This window comes from Lithobates pipiens, unplaced genomic scaffold (assembly GCF_037356315.1).
Source record: "Lithobates pipiens isolate NorthernLeopardFrog02 unplaced genomic scaffold, aLitPip1_a1.2 Scaffold_22, whole genome shotgun sequence".
Lineage (NCBI taxonomy): Eukaryota > Metazoa > Chordata > Amphibia > Anura > Ranidae > Lithobates > Lithobates pipiens.
In genome coordinates, this window is record NW_027507784.1 from 121361919 (window position 1) to 121367883 (window position 5965).

Sequence of the window (5965 nt, forward strand, 5' to 3'; positions counted from 1 at the left end):
ATTACAGCATTTTGTAACTTTATAAACTTGCAGCAGACTGTGGCCATCCTTGGTGTGGGCATCTGAAGCCAGACTGTATTTCTTCCTGGATCTCAGCCTTGCAAATCTCGCACATGCTCAGTGCTACACAAGCAGTGAAATAGGTTTCAGGTCAGGTTTCCATAGCAACGGCAGTGCCAGAGGAAGTTGCCGCCCCTTAGCTATGCAAACCCCTCCTCCCTCCAGGAACCAGGAAATATACTGCATTTATAACAGACACCAGCAGCAAAAAGGTAAGAGGCTTAAAAATATACTAATTGTAAACTAAATCATTTGCTTCTGTGCAGATATATCTACATAACAAGAGATATATATCTTGTTTTATATATATATATATATATGTGTGTGTGTATATGTATATAGCTATATAGATATATCTATATCTCTTGTTATACATGTATCTTATATATGTATCTCGTTATATATATATATATATATATGTGTGTGTGTATATGTATATAGCTATATAGATATATCTATATCTCTTGTTATACATGTATCTTATATATGTATCTCGTTATATATATGTGTGTGTGTGTGTGTTTCTCTCTCTCTCTCTCATATATATATATATATATATATATATATATATGTATGTGTGTGTATATCTACACCCAGCGGCTACTTTTTTCTGTACAGCTTTTCATTAAAAAAATAATTGCAGCAACAAAATTAATATATGCGTTGTTCGATCACCACTTTGCTCACCCATTGCTGCCTGCCAGTCCCGCACTTACCCCATCCACGTCATGGCTACAGTGGCTTACCCCTGCATCTCCCCTGAGTCATGGCGTTTGCTGATTATCACGGCCAATCAGGTCTTAGGTAGGACTCCCACCCAGTTGTGTCTCAGAACCCTTTTCCCATGAATGACCAAGAGGAAATTAGTGTCACAATAACGATTTTAAATTTGCTAATGTCACACAAGTGGGTGGGCTTTGAGCACGGTGCTCTCTGCGCCATGGTCACCCTTTCTTGAAGCCTATTAGAGCCTTTGGGCTCTAATCCAATGCTTACAAAAATAAACAACCCCACGTTGTAATCCATGCATCCATCAACCTTCATGTAGATATAGGGGCATGGATATGGGGGTGTGGTGCGTTTGCCTCCATTATGGACCATTTGTTATGTGTGTGTTAAAATCCCTACTTCATATGTGAGTTCAGAGTTTTTAATGGTACAGATTTTAGAAAGGCAACATTTACTCAAATAACCACTATTTACAACCAAGGTATGCAGAATACCATCTCTTTATGCCCAACACATTGAAACTTCAAGCAGATGGGCTACAGCAGCAGAAAACCACACTGGGTGCCACTCCAGTCATCTAAGTACATGATGATATTGAGGCTACAGTTGTCACAGATTCACCAAATTTGGTCAATAGAAGATTGAAAAAATGTTGACTGGTCCGATGAGTCTCATTTTCTGTTGTAACATTCAGATGGTAGGGTTTTAAATTTGCATTAAAAAAAAAAAAGTGAAAGCATGAATCAATCCATCCTGCCTTGTATCACGGGGTTCAGGTTGGTGGTGGGGGTGTAATCAGGGCTGGTGCAAGAATTTTTGACACCCTAGGCGAAACCTCATTTTGCTGCCCCCCCCATTGGTTCTGCCCATGGCTCCACTGCCTTTGCAATATGTGACCCGCCCGACCATTACACACACACACACTGACCCACCTACCTGACACATACACTGACCTACCTGACCATTACACACACACACTGACCCACCTACCAGACACATACACTGACCTACCTACCTATTACACATACACTGACCCACCTACCTGACCATTACACACACACACTGACCCACTTACCTGACACATACACTGATCTACCTGACCATTACACACACACACACACACACACACACACACATACTGACCTACCTACCTGACACATACACTGACCTACCTGACCATTACACACACACGCACTGACCTACCTACTTGACCATTACACACACTGACCCACCAACCTGACACATACATTGACCTACCTGACCATTACACATACACTGACCCACCTACCTGACACACACACACATACACTGACCTACCTGACCATTACACACACACACACTGACCTACCTACTTGACCATTACACACACTGACCCACCAACCTGACGCATACATTGACCTACCTGACCATTACACACACACACACACACACACATACACTGACCTACCTGACCATTACACACACACTGACCTACCTGACCATTACACACACACACACTGACCTACCTACCTGACACATACACTGACCTACCTGACCATTACACACACACCCTGACCCACACATTGAGCTACCTGACCATTACACATACACTGACCCACCTACCTGACACACACACACATACACTGACCTACCTGACCATTACAAACACACACACACATACTGACCTACCTAGCTGACTTCTTATTTCCTGCACTACTCTTCCCCCCCCCCTCCCTCCACAGCTCGCTGTAGATAGTGATCCTCCCTCCTCCTTACTTCTGCTTCATCGATCATTACATCCGGGGCTCTCCTCAGCACTGGGCGGTGTTGCTCTGGTGTCGGCTAACAGATGCTGCACCTCTCGATGCTCTGTTCTCCACCGAACCCCCGCCCCTCCTCCCCACACACACACACACACTGCTGTGAGCTTTTACTCTGTGAAGACATTGGGGGATTGGAGGCATACAGAGGTTGTGGCTGCGCCCTGGGGGGTAGTGCGCCCTAGGCGACTGCCTACTCCGCCTAGTGGTAGCACCGGCCCTGGGTGTAATGGTGAGGGGTATATTTTCCTTGCCACACTTTGGACCCCTTAGTACCAATTGAGTATCATTTAAACACCACGGCCTACCTGAGTATTGTTGCGGACCATGTCCATCCCTTTATAGCTGCAGTGTCCCCATCTTCTGATGGCTCCTTCCAGTTCTACACTCAAAACGGTGCTGTGAAAGCTGTACATAATAAAGTGTCCAGTATGTATGTATTTATACCTATACACAAACACTTTTTGTTTCATTATATGTGCGTTACTATACATATTATGTGTGTACATATATACGTTTTTTCTTTACTAACTATACAAAATATAATTTTAGTTATTTCTCATTTAACCCAATTTATAATTTTTTGTGATCTAATAATTTTTTTTATTCTTACATCTAACAGATCTTACTGATAAAAAATAATGGTAAGTAACTTTTTAAATTTCAAAAACAAACTTACGTTTATAATGTAAAAGTTACATGTCTCTACTTCGTATTGTAGTCATGCATGAGCTTGTTTGGCTGTGCTTCTCCCGTTTTCAGCTGGTCTGAAGTCCGCTCTCTGCTGACATCACACAGATCAGTCCAGGCACCGTGTCATCTCGACTCTGGAAGTCTGGATGCGCCAGGTGCTTGGACTGCGAGCCATCTCAGTGGAGAACCGCTGAGTGACAGGCAGTAGCTCTCCGATTGGCTTGGTTCTCACGGATCCCCCTTGGCGATGTTTGATCGCTCTATTCTCAGTGCAAGGCACCGGTGGACAGATGCAGCATCGGTCACATGCTGCATCCACCTTGGTAAGTATAACGTACAAAAAAAATCCACCACAATTCTCTTTTAATGTTTTTTTCAGTGTGTGCCAAAAATTAAATGTAAAATCCACAGCTACAAATACAGTAGCTGGTGACTTAATCTATGGACACTTACCTGTCCAGTGAGGCTGCAATGTCTTTTCAGATCAGCTGTTGGTAGCTGCCACCACCATGACCAGTATGAGAAACTGGCATTGAATCCATTGGGATTCATGGTCATATCCCTAATGTGCAAGCGCAAATCATGATGCACTCTCCAAATGTCATGGGGGCAAAGGAGGGAGGTTCTAACGTTTGATGTACCAAACATCGCCTATGTCAGATTGAAGTGTAAATATGTACCTGTCAAAAACAGTTGTGGGAAGGCAGATAAGTGTAGCTATAACTCCAATTGGAGCCTTGCAACTTCACAGCTAGTTTCCCAATGTGCATGCTTAAACCGTGTTGCGCTTTGACAATGGAAATGTTGCATGTAAAGGAGGAAGGGGGAGACAAACCTATTGGACAGACCATTTCTCGTACCAATGTTGACTGTGAAGTGTGGTCAAGGAAGCAAGACAGTTAATTCATTGTTTGATTTAAAAAGCCCTCATTTTATTGGCGTAGGTATCTAAGGGATGGGGTAGGTGAGAATACAGGAGGACATTGGATAGGGGGGGTTATTTTCTGAAGGCATTCCTGTAGGCATTACAAGTGCAATCTCTAAGTGTGTGTGTGTGTCCATAAAGAATTGTAAAATTGGCAATGCTCTTGATAAGTAGAAAATATCTTTTAATGTAAAAAAATTATTATTAAAACATGGTGCAATACTGCCTCAGATTGAAGTTGAAATCCCCTCTGTTAGCAACTACATGGGAGAGTGTAAGCATTATTAGAAATAGCTTGAGGTATCATGAAGTGTAACATGTGTAATTATAAAATTAAATAAAAAAAAGAACCATGATGAATTACTATCAAACATTATTTATTTAAATTAAAATAAAAAACATCTTTCTTTAAATACATTTTTGCCAAACAAGAATAAATATTAAATCAAAATTCGTAATAAAATTGATTTTATTTATTAACCTATAAAGGATAAATAGGTAAAGAAAATATTTTTTGGTTTATGCTACAGAGACAAATGTTGCTTGAGGAACTATGGTCACAATATACAGAGCCAGAAAACGATCCAGCGTTTCCATGTAATCCATTACAAAAGATTTTCATGCTTCAATCAACAGAAACTAAAGAGGAAGGTGAAACAGAACGTCTTGGGAATAGGAAATGGTGCAAGTGCAGAAAATGCATTCCAATATTACTGATAATCTATAAAAAAAGCCCCAAAAAAAAAAAAAAAAGTGATCTGTTGGCAGTGTATAAAAAAAATTATAATAATAAGCTGGTGTGGCGACATTCCTAGACTCCAGGACAGGTAAGTGTCCTAATATTAAAAATCTACAGCTGTAGTCTGTAGCTGCTGGCTTTTAGATTTCTGAAAAAGGTAGGCAGACCTACGATTTAACAAATTAAAAGTTCCAATATATAGTGAATTATTTGTTATGCAACTGTAATCATTTTTATTTATTTTTAAGACGATTGCGGAAGACAGCTTATAGAACGTTTACTGCATGGATCTATGGCTACTTGGGAAAGGGAAACCGGAGAGTCATCCCATCTTGTGCTGTTAATGCTGTACGAAACGCTTTGTTCCAGATCCCAACGATTCATGTCGAATTCATGTACTCTAATGCTTATGAAGCCTCAGAACTGGCCTTAGAGTAACATTCAATTTAAATTATTTTATATAATTTTTTTTACATTATGTTAAAAATGTTATGAAAAAAAATAAAAATAGTAAAACTGAATGAGAATATGTATACCTTTTTTCATTTTTTATTTTATACTTACAAGGTTGTTAGATACCACAAACCAGAAATGGATATCCTAGTTTAAATAAAACATATTCGGAATCGGTCTCCTCTCTTGTCTTCCAGTATCAAAGGTATAAATTGTTCAACCATTGGGCTGTGCATTTCAGCATTTCTAAAAGAAGTATAAAAATAAAAAAAATAAAAATGTAAACTCCATAAAAATTTGGAGAATTGTAATATAAGAGCACCTGGATCATAAATCAAAACGGTATTGTCTACAGCAGGGGTGGATCCAGAGCCTAGTCTCAGGAGGGGCACTGCCAGAAAATATGTTTTTTGGGGGTAAATTTATCAGGGAAATTGCTGGTGTTAGCGATTCAATCATCACGGCGCCACGGTTGTTATGGTGTCAGGATGATTGAAGCACATTACTATTATTACATTGTTATAAAAAATTAAATGGTTCAACTTACCATAATGCAGAATCAGTGGG

At 40.0% G+C, this 5965-nt stretch overlaps 1 long non-coding RNA gene across 2 annotated transcripts; it reads left to right on the top strand.

The window, feature by feature from the left end:
• On the top strand, positions 1 to 5466 carry LOC143924110 (uncharacterized). 2 transcript variants are annotated; one of them, XR_013261823.1, is made up of 4 exons: positions 6 to 272; positions 3211 to 3232; positions 4737 to 5033; positions 5194 to 5466. It is a non-coding gene; the product is annotated as an uncharacterized LOC143924110 (long non-coding RNA). The 2 variants fall into 2 exon arrangements; XR_013261822.1 differs by having other exon boundaries at positions 1 to 272; positions 4737 to 5466.
• Positions 5467 to 5965: the final 499 nt, after the last annotated feature.